The 10735-nt window shown below is 52.7% G+C and overlaps 1 long non-coding RNA gene and 1 gene segment (V, D, J or C); both read right to left on the bottom strand.

The window, feature by feature from the left end:
* Positions 1 to 1454: 1454 nt before the first annotated feature.
* On the bottom strand, positions 1455 to 2350 carry LOC309595037 (T cell receptor gamma variable 5-like). The segment is given in 2 exons: positions 2137 to 2350; positions 1455 to 2025 (listed from the first exon to the last, which is right to left on the bottom strand).
* A 4726-nt stretch (positions 2351 to 7076) lies between these two features.
* LOC309597325 lies at positions 7077 to 9668 on the bottom strand. The gene is made up of 3 exons (XR_014229713.1): positions 9029 to 9668; positions 7446 to 8908; positions 7077 to 7335 (listed from the first exon to the last, which is right to left on the bottom strand). It is a non-coding gene; the product is annotated as an uncharacterized lncRNA (long non-coding RNA).
* Positions 9669 to 10735: the final 1067 nt, after the last annotated feature.

Below are 10735 nucleotides of genomic sequence, written 5' to 3'. Positions count from 1 at the left end.
GTCAGCACCGAGCGTGTCCCGCTTCTGCAGAGCCCGCGTGTGAGGGCAGGCAGCTCATCCACACCAGGGGAAGTGAGTTGGGCTCTTTCAAGTTGTTTGTGGTTGAGACGCTGAGGGAGTATTTGTCTCGGTGATCTCTGAGTTCTTGCCACGGTGAGTATCCCAGTAGGCGCAATAGTAGGTAGCCGTGTCGTCTGGAGTTACATCGTGTATTGTGAGAATACACAGTTTCTGGCTAGAATCCTTTTGAATCCTATACCTGCTTGCTTGGAAGCCGTCATCTACTGTTATTGACCCTGAGAAGAAGAGCATCCTCTCTGGAGCTTTATTCACCTTCTGTTGATACCAGTGTATGACAGTGCTATCAAAATTTGCAGAGACGTCTTTAAAGTGACACTGCAGGTACACACTTCCTTTAGACTTGGTGACTGAGAGAGGGCTCTGCACAGGAATTTCTTGTGCAAACCCACCTAGGGAAAAAAGAAGAGGAGAAATGCTGTCATTAGCTGGAATTCCGGGATTTGGGAAGACGCCTGTTAGCACAGGCATGGGCGCCAGCGAGGAAACGTAGGAAAAGAAGGAAGGACTTACAAGACCAAGCGGCTGTGGCCACAAGCGCTGCCAGCAGCAGCATGTTTGCTTGTGATGCTCTGCTGTCGTTGAGAGCCAGAGGAGAAGGCAAGTGGCCGTGGTGCAGCATGGGAGGAGGAGGGGACTGCCTTGGGTGTGAGCTGGTGACCCTGTGCGTCAAGCCAGAGGACCGTGTCCCCTGAGCTGCTGCAGAGAGCAGTGGGACTGGGGGAGAGGGAAGGGAAGGGAAGGGAAGGGAAGGGAAGGGAAGGGAAGGGAAGGGAAGGGAAGGGAAGGGAAGGGAAGGGAAGGGAAGGGAAGGGAAGGGAAGGGAAGGGAAGGGAAGGGAAGGGAAGGGAAGGGAAGGGAAGGGAAGGGAAGGGAAGGGAAGGGAAGGGAAGGGAAGGGAAGGGAAGGGAAGGGAAGGGAAGGGAAGGGAAGGGAAGGGAAGGGCTCTCCTCTGCATGGGGCTTTGCTCTGTGGACAGCCTATGGACAGCTGTTGTGAAGGTCGGGAAGTGCTGGTGCCCTGTGAGACATCCAAAGTGTGCTAGAGGTGGGGAAACCACTGGAGATGGGTCTCGTAATGGACTTATGGTTGCTCACACATAGAGCAAAGACGACTAGAGTGGGGAACATGGAGAGCTTTTTCTTCAAAGTGCTAGGTGGTGGCAAGCGTATCGTTCCCACCACCAAGGTACTTTCTTCAGCACGTTGCCTTTCTTTTACTGCCTTCTCTTTCCTAGGGGAGAACAGTGGCTGGACTAGAAAGTCAAGGCAACGTTTGCTCCCCTCATCGGCCACCAGGCTTCTGCCATGGCTGTGCAAGCAGCACCAAAGGAGCAGGTGAGTTTTCAGTGTTTGTGTACTAATTCTTAAGGCAGTGAAGACTTCCTTTGTCCTTCAAATAGTAGATGTGTGTTTGAAGACCAGAGTGCTAATGACAAGCCAGACTTTGAAAAGGGCAGTTGTGCGGGGTGAGCTGCTCTTTTTGGGCAGCAGAAAAAGGTTTGGCCTTTCTGCAGCTGATACCAGATGGAGTGAGAAGATCAGGGCAGTGGCACACTTACAAGCCTGTGGTTCAGACGTTGAGGGAGGGCTTTTTTTGCCTTGATGATCTCTGAGTTTCTCTCACGGTGAGGATCCCAGTAGGCACAGTAGTAAGTAGCAGCGTCGTCTGGAATTACATCTTTTATTGTAAGAACATACCGGTTCTGGGCAGAAACCTTTTCAACCATGTACCTGTTTGCTTGAAAGCCGCTTTCAACCGAAGCTTTCCCTTCTGAAAAGAACAGGAGCCTCTCTGGAGCTTTACCTTCCTTCTGTTGATACCAGTGTATGACGGTGCCACCAAATGTTTCCCCTAATGTTTGAATTTCACATGTCATCCGTGCACTTATTTGGAACTTGGTGATGGATATAGGGCTCTGCAGAGGAATTTCTTGTGCAAAGCCATCTAGGAAAAAAGAAGAGGAGAAACGGTGTCATTATGTGGAATTCAGGCATTTGGGCAGATGCCTGTTAGCCCAGCCTGTGAGGAAAGGTAAGGAAAGAAGGAAGGACTTACAAGACCAAGCGGCTGTGGCCAGAAGCGCTGCCAGCAGCAGCATGTTTGCTTGTCACGCTCTGCTGTCGTTGAGAGTGAGAGGAGGGTGCAAGGGACCCCAGATGAGGACATGTGTTGTGTGGAGGAGGAGGTGACTGTCTTGAGCGGTCTTCAGCGATGGGTCTTCTGTGCGCAAGCAGATGGGGCTACATCTGAGCAAACCCGCTCCAGGCTGGCAGATGCTAAAATTGGTTACAAGGTTGTAGTGCAGTCTGCTTTTCAGGTAAACAGGAGAAACATTGGTAAATGCTAGGCTCACGGTCCTTGAAAAGTGGAGGCAGAGCAACTGAGGAAGGGTTGCAAGCGAGAGCAGCTGCAGCTGTGTATCGCGGCGTGAAGGTTTCAGCCCGCAGGTCACCCCAGTGGGCGGTGAGTGTGTGATGACACCCAGAGAGATGAGGAGAGGCACACAGTGCCCGAGCGGGCGGGAGGCATTCCCCCATCCTGTTCCCCCTCCTTGTGCTGCTTCAGCGTAGTCACCCAGCTGCGGCACACCCGAGTGCCAGGGTGCCCCCGTGCTGGTGCTGCCCTCCAGTGAAGGAGTTGGGGGTCCCAATCAGCCTGCAGCGACCAGGGCAGCTGCACCACAGGGACTTGCCTCCGCTTTGGCTTTGAGTGCAGGAGGAAATGCACAGCCACAGGAGTTTGGTTTTGAAGCTCAGATGAGATGCAAACACTTCTTGGAAAGGAAGACGGGAAAAGCAAAGCGAGCCTGGTGGGGGCTGCTGTCAAGAGCCATCACAGAGGGGCATCTCGATGAGCAGGGCTGGTGCTGCAGGGCGCTCCCCCGTGACCGGTGAGCCTGGGCTGCAGCTTGCCAGGCACGAGGGAGATGAGCTGCTTTGGCCTTCCTCCTGCTGGCAGTTGGCCGCATGCAGCAAGCCGGCAGTAAGCACGGGTTGCTAACTGGCTTGGAAAGGTGGCCGTGAGTGCAGGGCTCCAGGGAGAGGCAGGCAAGGAGAGACACCTGCCTCTGTGTGGTGGCAATGGAAAGGGTCCCCCTCTTCCCCATAAACAGAATCATAGAATCCTAGAACCATCGAATGGTTTGGGTTGGAAAGGCCCTTAAAGATCATCTCGTTCCAAGTGCCCTGCCATGGGCAGGGACACCTTCCACTAGACCAGGTTGCTCAACGCCCCACCCAGCCTGGCCTTGAACACTTCCAGGGCTGGGGCATCCAGAGCTTCTCGCGGCAACCTGTTCCAGTGCCTCACCACCCTCATGGTGAAGAATGTCTTCCTTCTATCTAATCTAAATCTACTCTCTTTCAGTTTCAAGCCATTGCCCCTTGGCCTATCACTACATGCCCTCGTAAAAAATCTCTCTCCTGCTTTCTTGTAGGCCCCCTTCAGGTACTGGAAGGCTCCTATAAGGTCTCCGCAGAGCCTTCTCTTCTCCAGGCTGAACAATCCCAACTCTCTCAGCCTGTCTTCACAGGAGAGGCGCTCCAGCCTTCTGATCATCTTCATGGCCCTTCTCTGGACTCGCTCCAACAGGTCCACATCCCTCTTATTTTGGGGGCCCCAGAGCTGAACGCAGTACTCTAGGTGGGGGGTCATGAGAGTGGAGTAGAGGGGGAGAATCACCTCCCTTGACCTGCTGGTCACGCTTCTTTTGATGCAGCCCAGGATATGGTTGGCTTTCTGGCCTGCAAAGGCACCTTAGCGGGTCACGCTGAGCTTCTCATCAACCAACACCCGCAAGTCCTCCTCCTCAGGGCTGCTCTCAATCCATTCTCCGCCCAGGCTGTCTTTGTGCTTGGGATTGCCCCGACCTGTGTGCAGGACCTTGCACTTGGCCTTGTTGAACTTCATGAGGTTCGCACAGGCCCATCTCTCAAGCCTGTCAAGGTCCCTCTGAATGGCATCCCTTCCCTCCAGCGTGTCGACTACACCACACAGTTTAGTGTCGTTGGCAAACTTGCTGAGGGTGCACTCAGTCCCACTGTCCATGGCGCCAACAAAGTCATTAAACAACACCGGTCCCAATACCGACCCCTGAGGAGCGCCTCTCGCCACTAGTCTCCACTTGGACATCGAGCCATTGACTGCAAGTCTTTGAGTGCGGCCATCCAGCCAGTTTCTTATCCACTGAGTGGTCCACCTGTCCAATCCGTGTCTCTCCAATTTAGAGACAAGGATGTCACGCGGGACAGGGTCAAATGCTTTGCACAAGTCCAGGTAGATGATGCCAGTTGCTCTTCCCTTATCCACCAATGCCGTAACCCTGTCCTAGAAAGCCACCAAATTTGTTCAGGCATGATTTGCCCTTAGCGAAGGCATGTTGGCTGTCAGCCATCACCTCGTCGTTGAGTACCTCAGCCTTCTCCATCTGCCGGGTAACCAGGTCTCCCATTTGCTTCCGGAGAGGGCCCACGTTTTCCCTAGTCTTCCCTTTATCACCGACGTACCTATAGAAGCTCTTCTTGTTGCCCTTGATGTCCCTGGCCAGATTGAATTCTACTGGGGCTTTAGCTTTCCTAACGGGATCCCTGGCTGCTCGGACAATTTCTCGGTATTCCTCCCAGACTACCTGTCCTTGCTTCCAGCCTCTGCAGGCTTCCTTTTTCTGTTTTGTCCAGGAGCTCCTTGTTCATCCACGCAGGCTTTTGGCTGGACTTCCTCTTTGTTGGGATGCATCGCTCCTGAGCTGGGAGGAGGTGAGCCTTGAATATTAACCAGCTTTCTTGGGCCCTTCTTCCCTCCAGAGCTTTTTCCCATGGTCCTCTACCAAGCAGATCCCCGAAGAGGCCAAAGTCTGCTCTCCTGACTCCAGGGTAGTGAGCTTGCTGTGCGCCCTCCTCGCTGCCCTAAGGATCTCACACAATTCAGTGTCTAAATTACAGACGCTGTGTAGGATTTGTACTGTAGCTTTCTCCCGCAGCAAGTCTCCCAGAAGGAATAATTACAGCTCAAACTTGATGGGGTCTGTGCCAAGAGGACGCATGCAGTGGCTGGAGTCTTCTTCAACAGTATACCTTTCCGGGTTCAAATTATCACCAAATAGGCTCGTCACTGATGACATGGCCAACGTCCCCTTTGCAGAGAGCTTCGTTACCTAAAGCGATCTAAATAGCTTCCCCTTTGTAAATCCATGCCGACTCCTCCCGGTCACCTTCTTCACCTTCCCGTGTCTGTAAATCCCGGTTTCCAGGCTTAGTTGCTCCATCCCCGTCCCAGGCATTGAGATGGGGCTAACGTGCCTGTAGTTGCCCAGGTCTTCCTTCTTGCCTTTCTTGAAGGTAGGAGTGACATTTGCTTTCTTTGACTCTTCAGGAACCTGTACGGATTGCTGTGACCGTTCAAAGCGAATGGAGAGTGGCTTTGCAAAGGCATTGGCCAGCTGCCTCAGCGCTTGCGTGTCCATCCCGTCAGGCGCCATGGACTTGTGTATGTTCAGTTTAAGTCCTCACTAACCTGATCCTCCTCCACCAAGGGTACGTCTTTCTTGCTCCAGACTTTCCCTCTGTTCTCAGGGGCCTGGGATTCCTGAAGGCTGGCCTTGCAGGTGAATACGGAGGCAAAGGAAGCATTGAGTACCTCGGTCTTTTTCCATGTCCTTTCTCACCGGTATCCCTGCCCTAGTCAGCAGCTTTCCCTAGTCTTTCTTTTGCTGCTGCTGTACTTGTAGAATCCTTTCTTGTTCCCCTTCACCTCCTTTGCCAAAGTCAACTCCAGCTGGGCTATTGCTTTCCTAAACCCATCCCTGCATGGTCCAACAGCAGCTCCGTACGCCTCCTGGGTCACCTGCCCCTGCTTCCACCTCTTGTACACTTCATTTTGATGCCTGAGTTCCGTCAGGAGCTCTTTGCTCATTCATGAAAGCCTCCTGCAGCGTCTGCTTGATTCCCTGCTTGTCAGGATGGACCTTTCTTCAGCTTGGAGGAGATTCTTGAGTATCCACCAGCCCTCCTGGACACCTTGTCTCTCCAGGGCTGTACGCGATGGGATTCTTCCAAGCAGATCTCGGAAGAAGTTCAAGGCTGCTCTCCGTTGTGCTCGTTTTTGAAGGTCCAGACACATCAGCGGAATATCTCCCAGGATATGGAGCACGTGCACTGTGTCTTAACTCAGCCACTCGGAGGCACAAAACTCGGTTTTCTGCCTTAGCTGTCAGGCAAATGCCAGCTTTCCTAGAAACAGTCTTTGATGGTAGAACTTGATTTGTAAAGCTCAGTAGACTTCTCCCAAAGGGCCGGAGAGTCCCTGCTTGCCAGGGCATAGCCCGTGGCGGAGGATTTCCATTCTGTCCTGGACGCGCCCGGCGAGAAACTGTGACAATAAAATGGTGTTTTCTGGGCTGCTGTAGGAATTTGTAGAGACTGAAAGGCAAAGCAAGGCAAAAGAAAAATAGGGAGGAGGGTGTTCAAGACCGTCTGGTCTTCTCTCCTTCTTTTATATTCAGGTCTTTTTTTTCAAGAGAAAGCACTGAGGGGTTGGAGATATGTTTCTCTGCTTGCTCCAAGGCTTCTAATAGAGAAGAGCCATTTACAGCCCACATTTCTTCACACACACAGAGACAGGCTGTGTTCACCGTCAGGTGAGTGCTTTCAGTACAATCAAGCCTTCATCTTCAGAGCAAAGTTCAATATATTTACACGAAAGTGACTGGGACTCTCCAGTTTCTGGATGTTAGGGATATGTGTGAGTATTGAAATGATATACTGATTATTAACAGCATATATTTAGCAGTTGTCATGATAAATTGCTGTTTTTCTTATCCTGTTGCAGAAAGTTACGAGAGAGGGGTGGAACAGGGAAGTATCTGCATCTTGGCAGAGTTCAGCTCTTGCGGTTCAGAGTGCAAAACACCTTTTTGTGCGGCTTATCTTTGCCCATCTAACGCTGTGATGCCTTGATAAGACCAGTATGCACAGTAGTAAGTGCCAGAATCCCTCGGGGTTAAAAAATCTATTGTGAGAGTATAGACGGGCTCAGCAGGCTTTTTCCGAACTTGAAATCTCCTCCTATTGCCGCTGTCATCAAAAACAGGTGACTGTCCCGACACATACAGTATCCTCTTTGGCGGCTCTCCGGGAAGCTGCTTGTACCAGTGCACGGTGGCTTCGGCCGTCATTCGGCACGCCATGCTGGCAGAGCTGCCCTTCACCGGCCTCTGCAGCGCCGGGGTTTGCACCGGCACCGCCTGCGCGTCTCCACCTGGAAGGGGAAGCGGAGAAATTGTGTGAGGGGAAGAAAGCGCTGGCGTTTGGAGCCAGGGCCGTGTCCTCGGCACACGGGAAGGCGAGGGGAGAGGAAACAGGGCTTACGGGACCACAGTGAAGTTGCAAGAAGGACTGGAAGCAGCAACATGCTGCCCGCGTGGGTTAAACCTGGAAATGAAATAGAGACAGAAACGTTATAAAGTCCTTGAGGTGGAGAAAGCGTCCAACGGCTGGGAGGAGGAAATGACTCAGTTGGCACATCCAATGGTGGTTCTTCAAGTGGCGACCGTGGCGGGGGTTAAATTTACTGACAGGCTAAACCACATGTGTAACGCTGTAGACAGGACCTACAATACCGAATCCGACAGCATTTTTCTTCATCTATCAATGTGCTGCATTCCTCTCAGACCGACCTGCTGAGCTCAGTCCAGGTGTTCAGTCTGCCCTTCCCAAGGATGTTCTCCTCTCCGCAGACACCCCAAAGCTGCCCCAGAAGCACCTTTCACCAGCCTTTCCTAGAACATACTGCCTGCTTTGGTAGCACAAACGGGATAAGTCATAGTGAACTATCACCTCTTAGTCTTACTTAGAAGGGCTCCAGACCGTCTGGTCAGCCGTATCCACGTACCCCAGGCACGGTGAAGTGAAGGCAGGGTGAAGCATGCATGTCTCCCAGCCAGCTGTTTCCTGGCCTCTGCTTTTTCTTGTACTTTGGCTCATTTCAGAGCCCTGCAAAGGTGCCCTGCAGAGACTTCATGGCAAAGGGTCACTTGGGCAGCGGCCACCACACAGCCCTCTCCTCCCGGCAAATGACTTCTCATTTTCTGATGGGAGTGACCGGTGAGGAGTGTCACCCGTATCTCAATCAGGACCCGGGTTTGAAGTCGCCCAGGCTAGATCTGCAGCGCGAATATCCCCCTCCTGTGCTCCCTGCCTGCCATTTGCTTCATTTTTGCTAGCGCAGACTGTAGTTGGGGAAGTAGCTAGCTTCTTCAAAGACCACCTGTGTCACTGTGTAAATTCCGCACGGGAGTGCTCCTTTTCCCCCGCACAGCCCATTGTACCAGCTGAGCCGTAGCACGCTGCGTTTGCTTTTCTGCCCATCTGCTAGCTCTACTTACACGCTCAGCACAAACCTGTCGGGACGTTTTGGAGGCGGGAAGGTGCAATCGTGGTTGTCTGCGTTTGACAGAAAGCCTGCCGCACAGGGTACAGGCATCTTTCTGTACAGGCTGCCTGCGGTCTGCTAGCGCTGTGGGACTGCCAGTAGGCACAGTAGTAGGTACCTTCATCGCTGGAGTTGATGTCGTTGACTGCGAAAGTACAGACATTTGCCCCTTTCTTCACAGAATACTTGTTCCTGTAGGAATTGTCATCATAAGCAGCTTGACCTGATCCGACATACAGAATCCGTTCGGGAGCTTTGGAGGGTAGGTGTCGGTACCAATGGATATACGCAGCCTGGAAGTCAGATATGCCCTCGGCTCTACACTCAATCCGTGCAGTTTTAGTTTGCTGTCTGGTAACGGATGCTTGAATCTGCTTCAGAAGCACTTGTGCTTGTCCATCTGGGAAGAAGGAGAGAAAACACAACAAACCCTCTTAGCCTGCTACTCACTCACACTCGTAAATACGGGGTGCCTCCTGCCGCTGCCCCGTGCCGTGCTGTGGCGACAAGGGAAACCTACGAGTGCAGGCTGCAGCCAGGGCCAGGAGCAGGAGCAGCAGCATCCCGAGGGCTCTCGCTGGCGTCTGCCTCTGGAGGAAGGCGACAGCTCTCCCGGCAGGGACTGAGGGCTGCGGCTGAGCAAAGGAAACGACTCACTTGGGCATCACCCGGAGAGGCTCCCCGGGCAGCGGGCGGGTGACGCTGAGCTCAAGCTGCGTGACTGAGCCCTGCTGAATGTTAACAGCCTGGTTACAGCATTTGCACAAGCGGCACAAACTCGCCTTCGCTCTCTCTCTCGTGCCCACACGCAAAATCACTTCAACTCGTTTACAAAGTAATGTCTGCAGCAGTTTTAACCCCTGCTTTTAGACCTGTTGAAGGCTGCTAAACAATGGGTTTGGGGGTCAGACGCTCTGCCTCAGGTCCACTGCCAGTAAAAGGAAGAAAAGGTAAGACCGTGGATCTTAATGAATGTGAAGGCTCTCCAGTTTCTGCCCGTCACACAGGTTGACTGCCAAAGGCCAGGAAAAGACACAGCAGCCGTCTGGGAGCTCAGAAGCAGGATTGCTGTGCTGGTAACTGCTTCTTGTCACAGCTCAGGTGAGATGCTACACGCCAGGGCGGCACCTCCAGATGTGCCTTGTACCAGAGACTGGGAATACTTGGCATCAGAACACAGTGGTCCTGTGATTTTGACAGTCAGTTGCTTGGGCGTAAAGAGCAAAGGGGTGAAAGAACGTAAATGAATGTCCTTCTGTTTGCGCTATGGAAGCATGAATACCTGTTGTACAGTTGCTGCTTGTTTTGCAGGCTTGCTGCCGTGTTGGATGAGAAGCCCCACTGAAGTCAGTGAAGAGGCTTGTATTTTCACGTGAGGTTTGATCGGCCCCAGACGGAAAACAAAGAGAAAGTAAACCAAGATTCTCTGCCAGCAGAGACGTACAAAATTGGTGTATTATACCTGCAGTCCCGAGCAGTGCTTCAAGTTTATTTTCACTTGTATCCTTCTATTCTGCCCCACAAGTGGTGTAACTGGGGATTTATTCCAAAGACGTAGCTTGAAGGGTCGTGGGAATAGAAAGGTTTTTCCTTCTTTTGGCTAGCCCACCCTGCCATCCTGTAAACCCACCCGGAGGTGGTTTTAGGCAGGCAGACCTATGAAAATGCCCCTTTTGTTGCTGAAGTGAAATACCAGCTCCGCCGGTGCTGGCTGCAGTGCGCGTCTGCAAAGCATGCGCTAGCTCAGCGGTGTCGTCTTTTCTGGCCGGCTGCCTGTACAGGGTGTCTGACTGAAGGCTGATGGGGGGAGTAGGGTGGGGATGCTCCTGCGTGTTGTCAGGCACTTCAGGATCTGGTTCAGAAAGCAGAGCACGTCTTTGTGCGGGTCCCCTGTGGCTTTCTACTGCTGTGCATCCCACCTAGCGCAGTAGTAGGTAGCGGAGTCTTGCAGAGTTACTTTGCTCACTGTCAGGGTGCAGATGGATTTGGCGGGGTCCTTCTCGATACTAAATTTCCCCTCGTTGGACTTGTTTTCGAGGAAGAGCGTGGTGGACATGTAGGCAATGCGCTCGGGAGCTGCGTTGGGCCTCTTTCGGTACCAGTGAATGAAAACTTTGTTAAAGTCAGGATGGGAGACGCGGCAGTTGATTAGCACCGTTTTGCTTTCTGGCTTGGTGATGGATATGGGGGTTTGCTGCAAGACTTGAGCAGAACCGCCTGTGCGAAA

Source organism: Platalea leucorodia, assembly GCF_965183815.1.
Source record: "Platalea leucorodia genome assembly, chromosome: 1".
Lineage (NCBI taxonomy): Eukaryota > Metazoa > Chordata > Aves > Pelecaniformes > Threskiornithidae > Platalea > Platalea leucorodia.
The sequence above is the reverse complement of the archived record's forward strand: the minus strand, read 5'-3'. Positions and strand labels throughout refer to the sequence as shown.